This window comes from Leptidea sinapis, chromosome Z (assembly GCF_905404315.1).
Source record: "Leptidea sinapis chromosome Z, ilLepSina1.1, whole genome shotgun sequence".
NCBI classification, from domain to species: Eukaryota; Metazoa; Arthropoda; class Insecta; order Lepidoptera; family Pieridae; genus Leptidea; species Leptidea sinapis.
This window is the reverse complement of record NC_066312.1, coordinates 33,374,416-33,394,111: the sequence shown is the minus strand read 5'-3', so window position 1 is coordinate 33,394,111 and position 19,696 is coordinate 33,374,416. Positions and strand designations below refer to the sequence as shown.

The 19,696-nt window shown below is 36.3% G+C and overlaps 1 protein-coding gene across 2 annotated transcripts in view; it reads right to left on the bottom strand.

The window, feature by feature from the left end:
- LOC126979133 (BAH and coiled-coil domain-containing protein 1) overlaps positions 1 to 8,052 on the bottom strand; it is a 118,194-nt gene extending 110,142 nt beyond the window's left edge. For both annotated transcript variants that reach the window (XM_050828358.1, XM_050828359.1), the window contains exon 1: positions 7,520 to 8,052. The gene's annotated coding sequence lies outside the window, so the exon portion shown is untranslated. The remainder of the gene's footprint in view (positions 1 to 7,519) is intronic.
- Between the last annotated feature and the right edge of the window lie 11,644 nt (positions 8,053 to 19,696).

Genomic DNA, 19,696 nt, shown 5'->3' with positions numbered 1-19,696 from the left:
GTACATTCTCCGCGCCTCTGGGCCCCACGGGCCAAGTGTCTCGACACCAAAACATTAGAAATAAGGTATTGCTTGTAACTAATTCTAGTAGGCTTCATAAGATACATAATAGCTTTAAGGGTAAATATATACACTTCTATAATAAAGTCCCAGCCACTGTTCAGGCATTGTTTATTAATAAATTTAAATGTTTTATAAAAAAATGGCTATGTCGTAAATCCTATTACTCCACTGCTGAATATCGAAATGATCGGACAGCCTGGTACTAGATTGTGATTATTTTATAGCGATAGAAATGACTGTACAATATTGTATATTTTTATTGAAAAAACCGCAAAAAAAGAATGCTGGGAGAGTTTCTTGCGCCGCTTCTTCTCTCGCAGAGCGCCATTTGTTTCCGAAGCGGTAGTAGTAGTAGTATCTAGTAGTTATTAGAAATGACATCAAAAAGAATTCTAAAGAATAAAAAAAAATAAATGCCATTTATGCCTTTTATGCCTTGCCAAACGTCACAAAGATGTAAGACTCATTGAGACCAACATATTTGCGACGCTTGCTGTCTTCGGCACTCGCCCAAGCAGAAGCCCCAGCACCAACTGACATGACTTGGCCTTGAGAAGGAGCCAGAGTGTCGACGCAAGTTACATCCCATTCGCATTCTCGATTGAACTCAATATTCTAACCGGCATCGCAATTGCACTCGTCCTTTTGAGACATAAAATGTTAAGTCTCATTTGCCCAGTAATAAAAACGGCGCCGCACCGATGTGGTCCTAGACCAAATTTGTACAAAGAAACCTACCACTGATATTAACATAAAATTGTTTCATGTTGAAAGATAAATCCTTAAACTTTGCACATATCTCTTATAAAAACGATAACGTGTCATAAAATACCAACCGCATCTTCTTTATGTCTGGCATTCTACAACCGCGCGATTTGCGAAGACTTAATGCCTCGCACATATTATCGTAGTATAAACAACTAGACTCCCGATCGCCTTTTAAAAGGTCGTCCAAAATGTCCGAGCTGTGTTGTAATATACGTGTAAATGAAAGTCTATTGTATACGCTCGTCAAGCTCATTGGTATTTCGGCTTTCGTGAGCGATGTATGTTGTTTTAGCAATAGAAATATAATTATTTAGCAAAATGATTAAAACGTCAAATTAATTGCATAATATTGTAAATTTTAAGGTGCATATACATTTTGAGATTGGGATATGCTGTTATTTGGATATTATTTCACTAAACACTTTGTCATTGCGTGGCGTTGCATTCAAAGCGCGGTCAATACACAACTGAACGAGAACTCGACCTAATAGACGCGTATGGAGAGTTTTGCTTCAGACAATTTTTGAGTGAAGTAGAATCAATTACTGGCTGCAGTTTTCCCGAACCGATACGACCTACGGACCTTCAAGCATACTCCCACCTAGCCTGACAACGCTTGACCTCCGGTTTTGTGGATGTCCATGGGCGTTCGCCTCGTCATTTCCTATCACGTGAGTCCATGCCAGTTTGGCCTCTCTGATATAAAAAAATATTTTTATGACTTTGTAGCAGCACATAATATTATGCATCATGCATGTGTTCTAACACAAATCACAATAATTTATCTTATGGCACATGTGCGAAGAACAAAGGCATAGTAAATAACGGTTTCACATCCCGTCAGATCTTTAATTGCACCCAGTTCAATCCTAATGTATGGACAATAAAATTTGATATAGCACGCCGTTAGGGACACTTAGTCAGTCAACGTGAACCGAACGGGAATCATATTTTACAAGACTAATATTATTTCCTGTGACAATTTTAACGATAAACGCTAGAACATCCATCTTTTAGGTCAGTCTTTCATTTCTAAGGATTCTGGTTATATATTTCCAAAGGGTGGGTATTTGTCTGCTCGTCGTCAAGCCCTGCCGCATTTACCAACCGCAGCATGTTCTTAACGCGAGTATTACAAACAGTACCGGGGAGCAGGGTGTAGTCGCCACGGATGGTGTTACGCTTATACATTAGTGGGCCGCTATCGCAATGGAGATGAAGAGGCATTTCATCGGCCTCAAGGCAAAATCTGAAAGTTCTTTGTGACAGTGCCCAGTTATCATCCTGGTGAGTATGCATAGTTTTTTCTGTTCAGTGATTTTCATTCGCGTTTCTATTGTTGAAGGATCCTTGGATTGGTATCTCCAGCTTGTTTGTCAGCGATTGTTCGCAATGTCACAGATTCTCGTAACTGTTTCGAATTTGTAAGTGAGACCACAAATTTGGTATTGTGATTCCTCTGGTGTTGAAATAGAATGGGCGGTGGTGATCACTTAACATAAAGTGGGATGTACGGTCATTTGTCCACTCTTCCACAAAAAAGGACTACGAGGATTTCTTATGATGTGCTTTAAGGTCACAGTAAAACAATAATGTTTATTTAAAGTGAATATCATCTAGTCTAACTTACCTGTTGCTCTTAAATCAAATTTAAGGCATGACTTTGCAAACTTATTTGCAAAGTATGTCAGCGAAGTACATAAGTTAAAATAATTGAATTAGTGGTACAGAAACATTATTAACTAATAAAATTGATCAAGTTAGTTGTGAGGATTTAGTATATCTCAGACTTGTTTAGATATCCTGAATTCTGAATTTGGCAGTTTATTTACAATGTTATAATTACATTAAATTAAAACTATCACTTCGCGGAAGCGTACTAAGATTACTGGCAGCATTTCCACGATGGATAGCTAGGCTGATCCGTTGACCGAAATAGCTGCAAGCGCTTGGGTTGCCTGTAGCCCTATTTGAGGCGACAAGATAGAACTTTGTACATTTTCCGCGCCTCTGAACCCCGCGGGACAACTTATTATTATTATATTATTATGATTTAATCAATCAGAAGTGCTAACCCTGATTGCTCTGTCGGCACTTAAGTAGAGATAGCCGGCAAGTGTCTTGCCCCCACTGCACCGGCTTCTCCCATTTGTGTCGACTATGACTCAATGTAAGGGGTTAAAGTATGAAATAGCCTATTTGTATCTACAAAAAATTGAAATTCGTTCTTTAATATTTAACATAGTTATTTAATCAAAATAATTACCATTATTATACGCCATCTAATAGGAAGGTCATTTATGCCTTTATGATACAACTGTGGTGATCGAGATTCGACAAACTGTGTGAAAGCATTTTGTACTGCCTCCTGAGAAGAAACCTTTTAATCTGGCAAATACGGAGGGTGTCCAATGGTTTCTAATTACAGTTTCTGTAGAGTTAAAACGGTTTCTCCTGCTGTATGATATCTCGCGTTATCATGGAGATATAATGGTGAAGATCGAATAATGAGTCGGGGCTTTTACACTGTTGGTTTTGCTAAAATTGTTCGGAGTTCGGTACAGTAGACATCTGCCGTTATTGTTTAACCAGATCGGAGCTAAAGCGTTTAAACCAAAATCCCAAGGTGCGTTCATTCGCAATCCCCTCCCCAATCGCAACATTGATATTGCGAGCTGTATCTGACGCGTTAGTTCCGCGTCGGAACTCGTATTCAAAAACACTCGATCCTTCGAAGTATCCATCTTTCTTGTCTTGAATAAAAAAAAAAACAACTGAAAGTCGATAGTCGAATGTTACACATTTTTAAAAGAACAATAGGTACCATTTGAAATAAGTTTCACTCAAAAATCTCAAACCATGAAGGTTGTATATCAATTCGAAGTACCTATTACAATAAAACGTCAATTTCATACTCTAACCACTTTTGTATGACAATGCGGAAATCCATAATTAAACAATATATCGAAATGTTGTAAGTTTTCTTGAGAGTTAACTCCGCAAAAGTTTCTGTCCGAATTCTGTCTCGACAGAATTCAACGAGCCAATATCTCCTGACGATGCCTCGTGAAGAGGCGAAACACGTCTTGAATTTGTTTGGCCTAGGATGGTAAACAGCCACTTAAGGGGGCCCGAGCGTCTAGCAAAAGCAGGGCGAAATCAGGCTGAGGCAATGTGGCGGTTCTGATAAAAATGGTGGTACAAGATATTTTGAACATGTTCTGTTCATATAAACGCGAGGTAAAGTTATTCCAAGTTCTAAACATCAACCTTTTTGTCTTTATCTTACCTTTGTCACTACAGAATTACTTGACAGGTAGGTAGACAATATTAAACTTACAGTAACTTTACACTGTCACCGGAAATATCTCTTTGGTTATAATTTAAAAAGTAATGACGGTTCATGAAATATTTTTTATTATATAACGGATTTTATCTATCGCGTAAACTTTAACTAATCTAGTTTCCTAACTATATGATTTATAGAGTCTTTAAGATCTTCTGTATCAATTATATAACAATAGCTTTAATTATAACGCATATGTATTTCAGAATTACCTATAGCACTATCATGATGTGGGCTTAGAAGTTAAAACCTATACCCGATGATAAGTCTTGAGCATTGTACCTACTAACATAAACTTTATACCTACAAGAAATCTCTAATACGCATGCGTGTTTCAAATTTTGTGACGTATAATTATAATATCATAAAGCTTGTTACGTGCGAGAGAGCGCGCGACATTGATAATACCGTTCTCGCATTTTATGACTGAAGATGCCACAAGCTTTTGCAACTAGTTTAATACAATTTTTTTTCTTAAAAAAAGAAACATTTATTACTTTTAAACATACCTAATATTTTGTTTATTTTTAATTGTAACAGTACTTATGGCCAGATTAAGTAGTTTATACTTTAATTATAATGTACATAATATTGAATTGTACTTTTTCTAAGTACCAACATATTAGTTTCAATACTAATGGCGTAACTTCACTATTATGTAACATTAATGTCTAATTTATAGTAGGTTAGCTATTACATGAATTGTATTTCTTGAAACTAATGCTTAAAACAAACTCTACAATATCTAATGTTTAATTAAAGTGAATAATATTAACACAAATTATACATACTAACGATTTTTTTTAAGATTAAAAAAATCTGAAAACATAACATAGCACAAACATTCTAGAGAGTTATGTTTTCACATTTAAATAAAGGTTTTATACAAGTGTTCTCAAGGCATCTGTGTTCAATTTTGAATTTAAAGTAAACAAATATTATGTTTAATAATATAATGAATTAATTTTGTAAGTATAAAATTAATTAGTAAGTATAGAAGCAACATAATTAATGTATGAAATATCTTAGATCACTATACCTCTAGACACACTGTGACAGTTGTGAAAACGCCGAAAAAATATGAGGTTTTTTTTTTATGGATTAGGAGGACAAACGAGCGTACGGGTCACCTGTTGTTAAGTGATCACCGCCGCCCACAATCTCCCGCAACACCAGAGGAATCACAGGAGCGTTGTCGGCCTTTAAGGAAGGTGTACGCGCTTTTTTTGAAGGTACCCATGTCGTATCGTCCCTGAAACACCGCACAAGGAAGCTCATTCCACAGCTTTGTAGTACGTGGAAGAAAGCTCCTTGAAAACCGCACTGTGGAGGACCGCCACACATCCAGATGGTGACGATGATATCCTAACTTGTGGCGTGTCGTGCGAAGGTGGAATTCGGCGGCAGGAACCAGGTGAAACAGCTCTTCGGAACACTCCCCGTGATAAATGCGGTAGAAGACACACAATGAAGCGACTTCTCTACCCAACGACAAGTGATCCAGCCGTTGACAGTTAACCTCTATTTTGAGCAATGCACGCACACAAACACAAAGTGACACACAAGACGAGAGTCACGCACGTTTTCATTGGTTGTCTAGAAGTAAGAGTCTCTATCTTGACGAAAAAATTATCTAAGATACATTTATATATATATGTCTAAAATTTCATGTACTTAAAGATTTGTTATGAAAAGAGCCACATTTGTTTGCCAGATGTAAGAATTGTTTTGTATCATTTTATAGTAGGTACTTGTAATAAATATTATTAATATATTTTTCGTTGTTTCACACACACTTGGGAACTTACTTTAAAGTTATTTTGTTTGCATTACATTATTTTTAATACTACATACTAATACATCCATGACTTATATAGTACCAAGATTCAACAAGAGCTAAAACTTTTCATAAAATATGAGACGAGCGGGACGTTCAGCTGATGAGAGGCACATCTCTCAGGATTCTTGAAAAACCCAAAAATTCTGAGCGGCACTACATTTGCGATCGACACCTTGAGACATAAGATGATAAGTCTCATTTGCCCAGTAATTTCACTAGCTGCAGCGCCCTTCAGACCGAAACACAATAATGCTTACACATTACTGCTTCAAGGCAGAAAAAGGCGCCGTTGTGGTACCCATAATGTAGACGGCATCCTGTGAAAAGAAGCCTCCCACTGGTAAACTGGTACATACTTCGTTTATATATCGATTAGTTGCGTGTGCGACCTTTTAACTCCATGATTAGTAGGTAAAGTAGTTTATTCCCAGTGCTCTCATCAATAAATCCGATATTTTTTGTGTGATCAATATCTTAGATGACGATAAGAGTGGAAGTGAAGCCTTTAGTACATTGTCTACACTATACATCATAGCTTAAAATATTTTTTATACTCATTTTTTATGTATCTTGGTAAATAATACATTCAATAAAGGTGATAAACACTTTTTCAAGATAATAAAAACGTATGGATAAATTTTGTTAATTTTTATTATAACTTACAGAATAAACATTTTTAATCAAATATTTCTTATTACCTACGTACCTACTGTAAAATGTAGCATTTATAGGTACCAGCAAGTTAAATATTTCAGTTGGTTGGATACCTACCTACTTATATTTAACTAACCCGCTTTATTCCAATTTATTTAATCCTCGATTGCTTAGAAATTTCGAGAAATTTCTAGTGTAAGTTCATATCTCAAACTAACTAAAATGTAAATGTATCTCTAGCATAAATAATGAACAATGCTAAATTCTCATTAAGTGCCTATATTGATTGTGTTATTAATCGTATTTTTTTTTTTTTTCCTAAATTGGCCCATTAAGGGCAGGCTATATATAACCTATCAGGGTGGTTTTTTGAGAAGGGCGGTGATGGCCAAGTCGGAAACTATGAGACTTAGAGGTAAGTCGTGCAAAGGAATCATGCCCTCGATTTATATGAAACTGAATATTTAGTTTTTTACATGATTTTTCAAAAAAATCCCGCATTATTGAGCCTAGGGACGCTGTTCCTGATAAGGATCGATCTTTGCAAAGTTTTGTATTACTAAAAATGAAAGCAAATACCAAATTTTTTCAAGAAGAAAACTCACCTCCTATTCATTTCTATGTTAAGAAACATTTACTCAACAACAGAGAATACTTAGCGCAGGTTTGTCACAGATTTTTTGTTAAAATATATAGCTAAGTAGGTAGCAACTAGCAACAAAAGATATTATAGTTTTCTTACCCGCTACGGATAGGCCTATCCGACGAACGCATAGCACAGTTTTATAGTAGGTATTTCGCAACAAAAAAGCCACTTTTGATAACTTAAACACAAGCTGAATTCTTACCTTTCTGATAGTTTTAAATCCGTATCCGAATAGAAAATCCAAATCTTAAAGCACTTTAACAACTATTCATAAAATAACACTGGCACATCCAAAATGGAAAGAGAGCTTGGATCACTTCTGTGTTTCTTCAATTTAAAAAGCACAGCACTATATTATAATCACATCACTTTTACATCTTTTTGTTTTGTATAAGTCCGTTACGTTTAGCTATTAATTTGTCATTTTTCACACACAGGCCGTGTTAGTAATAATATTGTTTACACTTATTCATATGAAATAATATACTGGCCAAAGGATACCATCGTTTACAAAACAGCTGTTCGAACTGTAAAATCGATAGCCACGAATTATTGGAACGATAACACTTTACAGTTCGCTTGCAATGAAAGGTTTCGAAATAATTTATAATACAATGATTCCACAATACGAATTTGGGAAAGAAGGTTTAAAAGTTAAATTCTATTTGAACATGATAATATCGCTTTGCATTGTTAACAACTTCAATGGTTGACAGCGCGCGGCGTCGTGTTGTATCGCGTACTGCGCGCTTCGAGAACAACATGCGCGGGGCGCGGGGTGGGCGGAACGGAAGGAAGGCGGATCCCAGGCGGGATACGAATGAATGCTATTGTAGGCTCGCTCAAAACTTGCTCGGCACTTTTTCCCTCAATTCTGGTCAAACAAGTTTCGTATACAACCTGCATTAGGTATAAGGAATCCGCCGTTCGTCGAAGCAAAGGTCTATTTTGTGACGTAAGGTTTCCAAGTTGGAAATATCCGACAGACAGCTCATTTTGGCGGTTTGGAGGGTAATGAAATGCAGTAATTAAGAAGTGCCAAATCAGAAGTCGCGTATCACGTTTCAGGTGCATGATGAATACAATTTGCCTCTATTGAATTATGAATAGAAGGGTTTGCTTTATTTACCATTCAAATTTGAATCCAGATTGAAAAGCTGCTAATTCAATAAGGAGAATAGTTAGTGAATACCGTGAATTTTCAGTTAAGTTTTCGAATATTTTAAATTAATTTATAAAGTAATTCATAGTAAGTACCTATAACCCTATAAGTTTAATATTCAGCAAGTTAATAGATACCTAGCTACCTACCTAGTTTTCTTGAGAGGTGAGGAGTCATGTTTTGTGACGTCATTACCTATCTAGGTACCTAGTCATTACGTTTAGCTTAGCAAAAAATATTTTTTAGTATAATGGCATCATTCAATTGTCGGTTGATTTTCAAACAATAATTTGGTATCCAAATCTAAGTTTCCTTATAAGTAATAAGTATTAGGGATCCCATGAATATGAAATAATATAATAATTTCAGTAAAGACCAATTAGGTAATCGAAATAATTTGTTATTACTAGATACCTACAGAAACTAATAATACCTATATAGGTATTTTATTAATATCCGTATCAAAAATAATGCGAAGTTATCTACATATAAACTTTGTTCGAAAGCTTAATTTCAGCAAAGTGACTTGAAAGTTTGTTGAGAACGGTCCAAGGTTAGAAGTATCTCCTAAAGAATTTGAGCGGCTACTGAACTAACACGTTAGACAAGGACAGATACATTTCTGTATAGTACCCGAGAACGACGAGTTACCTTTCATACGACACTTCCGAAAGAGTGACAAAGATAAATATAGTTTTGCTATTTCGTTTCGCCTACCAGAGAGTTATTTGGTATTTGATAACCAAATAGGTTTTTGGAAGTGAACTTTTCAAATAAGTGGAATGAAATGATTATATCAAATTAAATGAGAGACCTGTGACAGTAAACAAGTTTATAATTACAATTTACTGACTACTAAAAGTCGGGGTCGGACTCATAATACGAGATTTTTTTATTGACCGAGCCTTTGTTATAGAAAATTCTGTGGAGGCAAAACTAATGAGAATTAAACCTCGGAGTAATTCTTATGTTTTAGGGTTCCGTAGCCCTTGTAGATTCCTCATGTCTGTCTGTCCGTCCGTCCGTATGTCATAGCCACTTTTTAGTGAATAGATTTTAAGTACCTACCTAGATGTATTTTGTAAACCGCATTAAGATTATCAGACAAGAAAATACAAGAAATTTTGGGGGTTCCCTCCCTTTCTGCTACATACTTAGAACTGAAACTACATACTACATACTTAGAACTGAAACTCAAAAATCTACCCATCTAAAATCCCATAGGTACCTACGTGTCTATGGATAGGTCTTCAAGACTGATATTGAGGTTTCTAATTTAATTTTTCTAAACTGAATAGTTTGTGCGAGAGACACTTCCATAGTGGTAAAATGAGTGTCCCTCTCTGTAACTTCTAAAATAAGATAATAATAAATCTAAAAATAATATATGATGTACATAACCATACAAACTTCCACCGAATTTTGGTTTGAACGAGACTAGAAAGTAGTTCTTTTTGATAGATACCTAGATACGTCATAAATCATAATATTATCAATTACTTAATTGAAAAAAAAAAAAACAATATCTATTATTAAAACATCGATAAAAGTTACAACGAACTACAAGAACTTTTATATTCTGTTACTTAATGCTTCGGAACCCTTCATGGACAAGTCCGACTCGCACTTGGCCGCTTTTTCAAATCATTACTGGCTACATATTATAATAACTCGCATTTATTCAAAAACCGCACTTGGATCTGAAATAGATAGATATCAGGAATTTGGTTAGATTCAATTTCCAAAATTCCAAATTCTAATGAACTTGTGTTTCCTGGTACTAGTACCTAGTCAGTCTCTTTGAAATTATTTTGTTTATAAATCATAATATTACCTACCTACCCATTTAAAAAAGTTTAAATATCGCGTTATTTACAAATACGACTACATATCGATGTAGCAACTAAATAACGAGCCAATTTCTCGATGATATCGGAGGTACCTATCGGAGGAAATCTTCTCGTCCCAAGTACCTACCGCAGCGTCTGAATACGAGGTTTTCAACCAGTGTGTGTTGTCAGTGATGACTTACGGTAGGTACGCAGACGCTAACGCATTGTCGCTCAGAGGGCAATGGAGAGGGCTATGCTCGGAGTTTCTCTGCGACATCGAATCAGAAATGAGGAGATCCGCAGGAAATTAAGTCACCGACATGCACCAAATAATTGTCAAACTGAAGTGGCAGTCGGCAGGGCACATAATTCGAAGTACAGATGGCCTGTGGGGCAGAAAAGTCCTCGAATGGCGACCACGTATCGGAACACGCAGTGTTGGTAGGCCCACCACAAAATGGACCGACGATCTGGTCATGATCGCCGGAATACGTTGGACGAGGGCAGCACTGGACCGTTCGTCGTGGAGATCTTTGGGGGAGGCCTTTATCCAGCAGTGGACGTCTTCCGGCTTATGATAATGATGATGATCGGAGGTAAAGCTAAATTGCCATCGAATACAATCTCAGTCATAATAATACCGAGACAGTACAAGAGCCAGCATACAGTCTAGCGCTCTATAAGACGTCCATCCACCTGCCTCATCCTGTCACCCTAGTATCAGCTAGAATCATTTGGCATCGTGCACTCTCTGAACTCTGAAAACGGCACAATCACTTCGAATTGTGAGGGGACGTCGCTTCATTCCATGTCACGCAATTGGCACTGGGAGTATATTGACCTAGTAGGTACAGCGAAACTATAGAATCAATCTCCTTGTGCGATGGCAGGGCTCTGCGACACGGGTACATTAAAAAAAAACACGTTTCTACATTTAACAAAGTCGGCAACGCTAATTCCTAGAGATAGATCCTATATACAGATATCGGAAGAGATCTTTAGATATAAAATACTGCTGTTTGAAAGTATGGTACGTTTTTTGGTCCCGTTTTCATTCTTGCAATTTAAATTCTAGAAAAACACTCTTTATGATCCGAATTTTCCCATCACTATCAGCCACTTTTCAGGCATTAACTATAAATAAATTTAATTGTTTTATTAAGAAATGGCTCTGTCGTACTAATCCACAGCTGAATATCTAAGTGATTATACAGCCTGGGACTAGATTATGATTATTTTATAGCGATAACAATGACAATATAATATTGTATATTTGATTAAAAAGAGCGCAAAAAAATGCTTGCGCCGCTTCTTGTCGATCATCTTCATGTCTTCGGAAACAAATGACGATCTGAGATCGTCATTAGTTTCCGAAGCGCTAGTAGTGCCTAGTATATTAGAAATTACATCAAAAAGAATTCTAAAGGAATCAATTTTGAGAAAATAAATGCATTTTATCGCTAGCATGGATTCCGATTCCCTCACACATGATACTATATCACACCATCTTCACTGGTGTGGACTTGGACCCATTTGTGTAAATTCCTCGGCGGGTCGTCACATAAAATCCAATTGACAAATAAATCCCTCTGCAAAACTCTAGTCCGAGTTCCATGTTTCTGGTAACACCCCTAGGTCATTCGCTAATTAATATATACAAACACAGAGGCAGAGTCACCTCGTACTTCTTTCAATATTGATGAAATTATTCCTAAAAGCTTGAAGAACTAAGGGTTGATTTCACAATTGAACTAAACGAGATTAGAACACTTCGAAACGCCTGTAAACGAGTTTTCAGATTCAATTCGTATTTCACCAATACAAACTAAATGTTTTGACAGATGTTGGATACATTCTATTGTTTATGACATTTTATCTCAGATTAAGTGAACGCGCTCAAAATGTTAGTAGTTGTTGAAGTAAGTAATGTATGCTTAGTAGTTGAAGTAAGTGGGAGGAGGCACAGGATGCCGACTAGATTATGCGCACTCCAACGGCGCCTTTTTCTGCCGTGAAGCACTAATTTGTGAGAATTATTGTGTTTGGGTCTTAAGGGCGTCCTAGCTAAGAAATTACTGGGAAAATGACACTTAACATCTTATGTCTCGAGGTGACGAGCACAATTGTAGTGCAATGGACTGGAATGAACGCAATTTTTGGGCTTTTCATGAATCCTGAGCGTCACTGTATTGCAATGGACGTATCAATTACCATCAGCTGAACATCTTTCTCGTCTTGTCCCTTATTGTTATAAAAAAAAGTAAACAACAAACATTATGGTACTAACCTTGGCGGGGTGACGGGTGACACATCACTAGCAATAACGTAACAGGCGTAACAGACAGCCCTAGCTGCAGAGTAGTTTATAATTAGTAGCATATCTGGTCGAGGACGAAACGGTCACTCATGTATAATAATAATAATATTGACACACTCTTATACAAATTATCATGCTCCAAACTAGGCATAGCCTGTACATTGTAAGTGACTGCTCGCTCGTAAGCCCTTACCGTATAGCCTCTCTGTAGAGGCCGCCGCGCGTACTTACGATTGCTATACATACACGTGGGGTGAGACAGGCCTGCCTGTACTATAGGTACAAAACAACGCTATATTTAATACAATATACTTATATACTTACTTAAACATACATATAAACATACATGACTCGGAAACAAACATCCATATTTATTCTATATGTCTTCCACCGCATTTATCACGGGGAGTGTTCAGAAGAGCTGTTTAACCTGATTCTTGCCTCCGAATTCCACCTTCGCACGACACGCCACAAGTTAGGATATCAGCCCCACCATCTGGATGTGTGGCGGTCCTCCACAGTGCGGTTTTCAAGGAGCTTTCTTCCACGTACTTCAAAGCTGTGGAATGAGCTTCCTTGTGCGGTGTTTCCGGGACGATACGACATGGGTACCTTCAAAAGAAGCGCGTACACCTTCCTTAAAGGCCGGCAACGCTCTTGTGATTCCTCTGGTGTTGCAAGAGAATATGGGCGGCGGTGATCACTTAACACCAGGTGACCCGAACGCTCGTTTGTCCTCCTATTCCATAAATAAAAATAAAAATTTTCAAATAAATTATTGCACTTACCGGTATTCAAACCGGGACCTCTAGCTTACTAGTCAGGGTCACTAATAGAATGTGTTCAATAGGTGGAAGGAGGTTGGAGCTGGTTTTAGTAACTAGCCAAAACACCTAAGCCTGAGAATAATAGAGCTTACTTAGACTTTCCTCAGACAATACTTAGTAAAACTTAGCTGAGTGTAAGATAAGCATAATATTTCATTTCGTTTTAATAATTAGTCAAGCGACAGCTGAAATTATGCTGAGGTTAAGCGAAGACAGTCCAATGCACAATTAATCAAGTTCCTATTTCAGCACACTCAGCAAAGTCTTACGTAAGTAAAGTCTGAGCATAGTCTAAGTACGCTCTATACAATTATAACGTGCTTTTGAAATTTTTATTTATCTAAATGAAACACTTTTTCAAAGACTAAAGTGCTTATAGGTATCAGGTATAATAATTATTAAGTAGGTACTTACTCATTACATTCTATTTAAAAAAAAAAACTTTTTTTAGATTCGTAATATTTTCAGTGCTTACATTTACCAGTATGATTACAATATACTAAAAAGAGCTCTAATAAGTATCTCGCTAACATTGAAATTCGTTTGGATGTACTAATGTGTGTTATTCGAGTTAATGTAAGTTTTTTTCTGCCGAGAGAAGGATCATTCGTTTGGCATGTATCTTGGCCGAATGCTTAATAAGCAGGACCCATATATCGGATATCTGAGTCCGTTACTGACTAAAAACCTCCTCTATGCTCATCAGATTTTGTAAGTTTATAACTCACAGGCATGCGGGACATCTCGTAAGGAGACTCGCACCTCAGACAGACTGCGTGCTATGGTGGAAGTAGTGATATCGCGTATGTGTTAACGAAGGAATTTAAAACAAAAGATACAGCATGCGAGTAAATCTAAATGAAAAACCATTTCAAATCTAATAAAAATGAGTCAATCTGAAACGTCAGTTATGCCAAATTAGAGAGATGCGGGTAGTTATAGATTTTTGAAGTGAACTGGCCCCAGCACCAAAAGCCGACCACACAAAGCAAACTTTCTGTGAAACGATCAATCGCACAATGGGACGTCCACAGGCGTTCATTGTGTACAGATATTCCATCGGTTCCTGTTTTTTGGTATTCCCCGTGCGACCAAACAATTCCTAATAAATTGACTAATATTTAACAATGTTTCTTTTACTAGCTTTGGTTTCCTTTATATGGAACAAGTGCTGACTCGGCAATCGATGTTTTATCATATAAATAAAGTAACTCGTGCCCGCTCATTGTATGAATTATCGTCATATGCAATAAAATTTTATTGACTGAATTATTTGTATCGCAAATATACAGGTATTTCTAAGTCAAATAATTTACCGGATAAGTAAATATTCACCAACATATCATATACTAAAACCTTTTCCGAAACACGGTGCATCTTATGGTATAAGTAACTATTATTCCGATCAGTTCAGTAGTTTTTCCAATATAACTGAATAAAAAAAACCGGCTCTCCATGATAGAGTATTGAAGGGTCAAAATGTTTGTTTGGTCACAAAGACATGTTTGTCCATTACATTGAGAGATATATTAGTAGATATAACATATTGACAACCCATATGGCCCACTGTGCAGGTCGGTGGGTGCAAACATTTGTTTAATGAATGGAATAATGGAAGTTTGCATTCCAGTCATGGCTGTTTATAGTCTTACCAGTGGGAGGTACCTTTGTACAGGATGCCGGCTAGATTATGTGTACCACAACGGCATCTATTTCTGCCGTGAAGCAATAATGTGTTAACATTACTGTGTTTCGGTCTGAAGGGCGCCGTAGCTAGTGAAATTACTGGGCAAATGAGACTTAACATCTTATGTCTCAAGGTGACGAGCGCAATTGTAGCGCCGCTCAGAATTTGCTGCTCTGCGTTGCACGCGGTCAAATGGATCGAGCAGATACTCGAGAGTCACTATTTCTTGTGATTTTGCGGCGTGAGATTTCTGTACTTGTACTTTTACTTGGTACAGGCTATGCCTATAGTTTAAGGTTAGATAATTTGTGTAAAAGCGTGTCAATGTCATTATTGTAAGATTTTACGACTGTACCTACTGATAACTCACCGGTAACTACTCTCAAATGAATATTAAATACAAGGTGAATTAAATTTGTATAAAATCACGACTTTCTTTCCCAGCTTTAGGCACAGTAGGACTTAAGAGCCATCTTACTACATATTTTGTGAAAGTCATGACGTATTTGTATGACTTCTTCCACTCTCATTAAACTAGTAACCTTTTTAGTAGTAGTTTATTATTACAGTGGGGGGCGCCTTTGCACAGGATGCCGGCTAGATTATGGGTACCACAACGGTGCCTAATTATGTCGTGAAGCAGTAATGGGGCAGGGCGCCGTAGCTAGTGAAATTACTGGGCAAATGAGACTTAACATCTTACGTCTCAATGTAACGAGCGCAATTATTGTAGTGCCGCTCAGAATTATTGGGTTTTTCAAGAATCTTAAGCAGCACTGCATTGTAATGGGCAGGGCGTATCAATTACCATCAAGTGAACGTCCTGCTCGCTCCCAAACTCCCAGCCCACCTTTTAAATCATATTAATAAAGTTGACTAGCCTACTAAATAATACATTACCTAAAAAAGATTTAAGGTGGCCTGCGCAAAACCAGACAAGAACAATGCAACCTCAATATTATAATCTAGTATACTATAGTGAGCCTTCGATTTGTGCTCAGTGAGTCCTATTGTATACTGTCTGCTATTTTATTGTACAATTGATTTCCAAGACCTATGAAGGAGTCATTATGTCCAGCTAAGAGTATAAAAGGGTAATCCTTAGGGTATTAGACGGCACTACAATTTATTATTTTTTCTTGAATTGAATGAATTCAAATCACACGTTTTCTTGAATTCAGTAATACTTTTTCTAACATACATTACTTTCATATTATAATGTACAAACATAAACTTGTTATGCCTACTACTCGGTTGGGTCGAGTTAGTAAGTCTTTTGTTGGGCGATGTATATGCTTCTACGATATGATCCCAGAAAATGTTCAAAACAAATGTGTTACGAAATTTAAAAGAATTGTTAAAAAAACGTTTGTGTGGGAAAGGTTATTATAGCATAAACGATTTTCTTAATGACACCACGGACTGGGAATAAAGCGAACACACTTAGTGATTTGTTTAAAAACATTGATGCCTGCCATGTTAAAGTTTTTAATCTTTTCGGACATTTCCTAACAAGTAATTTCAACATAAGAGAAAAATATCAATAAACTTGCATCGCTTAGTTAAGAATGTATTTTATGAAATGAGTGGGTATGGATCAAGTATGGGTAAGTATATTGAAAAATAAAATCCCATTAGTCAATTGAATAGATGTTTTTTTTTTCAAAATGTGTGTCAAAATGTCAAAATTGTATTTTTCATTTGTTGCGTCACAAATTAATATCGATCCAGTACACGTACAGTTTCTCATGACACAGCAAAGATTTTAACAAATGAAAAATACAATTTTGACATTTTGACACACATTTTGAAAAAAAAACTTAGACTTTACTTACCTAAAACTTAGCAGAGTGTGGTAAAACGCTAATTTGAATTTTGCATTGGACTGTCTTAACTTAAGCTCAGCGTAATTTTAGCTGTGAAATTAGTATAAAAACGGATTGAAAGATTATGCAAACCTTACACTCAGCTTAGTTTTACGTAAGTAAAGTCTTAGCAAAGTCTAAGTACGCTCTATAGATCTCAGTCTGTAAATACCCCGATGCTCAACTTCTGGTTGTTCTTAGGTCAACCATGAAACGAGCTTCCTCGCGCGTTCCTTCCCAGTACGAAATGAATTACTCTAAAAGCCCTCATTTGAAGCACAAAAATACTATGAACATTCGCAGCAATTATTTATTATTTCTATAAAATGTAAGCAGTCAGAAATTGTTAAGTTTAGTTTCATACAATAAAATAAACTTTATAATTATTAATTTCAAAGTTTTATTCTTTTTTTTCTAAGGGAGCCATGATATTAGCTTGATGACGTATCTAATATTATATCAATAAACAGATATTTTTATGGCAAAGGAGTGTACAAACGCGTCACCAGATGGAATGTATGTAAATTCTGTGGCAACTTCTGTTGATTTGGCTAGTCTAGTACCAGTGACAGTTCAAACGCGCTGACAATGACAGATGCTTGTCACTGACAGATACTTCGACATATCGTTTTTGCACGGGTTTAAATATTGGATTAATTCGATGTTGACACCAAAGAGAATATAATCACTACGAACGGAACGGACGTGTTTGTTTTCTTAAAAATATATTAATATGAATCAAAAATATATATGGGTCATTGTCAATTTTCGCGCAGGTAATCTTGTCCCTCAAATGTGATTATTTTTTTATTAGTAATAATTATATAAACTTTTTTTTTAAATTTATAATAAATACAATATACATCGCATTAATAAACATTCAAAACAAAAATAAAGAGATAGTTTTAATTTTTTTAGTTTTTTTAATAGTAACATTGTGGTAATTATTGGTAACAGAAAGGTTTTCCTTACAAACTCTATATATGCTTTATTACTGAATTGGAGGTATAATACTACATATTATGTGGTCACAATAGCGTTTCCGACCTTATAAAACGTCGAATAAACGTACATATATGAATTTCAAAACCGAAACGCATTAGAACGTGGCGGTCGAGGATCGAACCGGTACACCGTTCTGAGGCCGCAGATATAGATTTAGATCTTAGAATTAGTGTCAATTAATCAAGGTATTAAATAGGGTCAGTTGGTTTTTTATTGTTATAGTCAAATTCAAAGATTCTTATTCAAAATAGGATGTGACATCACTTATTGAAAGTCAAAACCTACCACCCATTCCAAAACGAATGCCTCAGACCTGAGAAGAATGGGCGCAACAAACTCAGTAGGCTTTTTTTTCATCAAAAAATAATGTTTACAAAGTAATATTGTACAATAAAAATTATTTAATAGCCTGAGGGCTGTCGCTCTATTTCCAATCGGTGGTATCATTAAGAAAGTCATTTATGTTATAGTACCTAACCTTTACCACATATTCGTTTTTTAACAATTTTTTTGAATAACGTAATACTTTTGTTTGGAACATTTTCTGGGGTCTTGTTGTAAAAGCATATATACATCGCGCCACAAAAGACTTACTAACTCAACTTAGCCGAGTAGTAGGTATTATAAGTTTATGTCTGTTAATAATATTGTTATTATAATGTTGTCCCACTTGCATTACAATCTAGCCTCAACTTAGATTAATAAGTACCTGATTCTACTATATTTTTTTTTATGAAAATAAGGGACGAGACGAGCAGGACGTTCAACTGATGGTAATTGATACGCCCTACCCATTACAATGTAGTGCCGCTCAGGATGCTTGAAATTCCCAATAATTCTGAGAGGCGCAAATTTAAAATATACCTAAATCTTAAAATGCTGTTTTAAGGCACTGTTTTATTTGAGTGATTTATTGCCTGAGGATCATATTGTAAAAATTTGCAAAAAGGTATGTACAACGCTCTTATGATAAGACTACATTAATATTACCTTCTCTATGAAATTGAAATCACTTAATTCATCTAGGTCCAGGTACCTAATTATGGATGTCAAAAAGCTTTTTTCCTTAGGTAGGTACTAGGTAGGTACCATTTACCATATCGATAAATGAAGTAACTTAATTAATTTTTTTATTTTTTTTTATGGACAAACGAGCGTACGGGTCACCTGTTGTTAAGTAATCACCGCCGCCCATAATCTCCCGCAACACCAGAGGAATCACAGGAGCGTTGCCGGCCCTTTAACGAAGGTGTACTCGCTTTTTTTGAAGGTACCCATGTCGTATCGTCCCGGAAACACCGCACAAGGAAGCTCATTCCACAGCTTTGTAGTACGTGGAAGAAAGCTCCTTGAAAACCGCACTGTGGAGGACCGCCACACATCCAGATCCATTTTATTTCACTTTTATTGCGCTCTATTAAATTAGAGAGCAAACGATCAAGTGGCTCATGGATGATAAAAAGCCCAGGAACATTAGCAATAGACACGGTGGGCTGTGGAGGAACGCCACACATCCATCCAGTTTTTTTTAAATTTTTATCGGTTTTCAATTAATACACTGAAAGGTGGTTAAACTTAAGTTTTAACACCACTATAGTAGGAATTTAGAGCTTAATGATTGAAACTCATTCATTTGGAGTTTTGGTAGATAGGTAGTTAACTAGTTTATAAGATACTTAGGCTT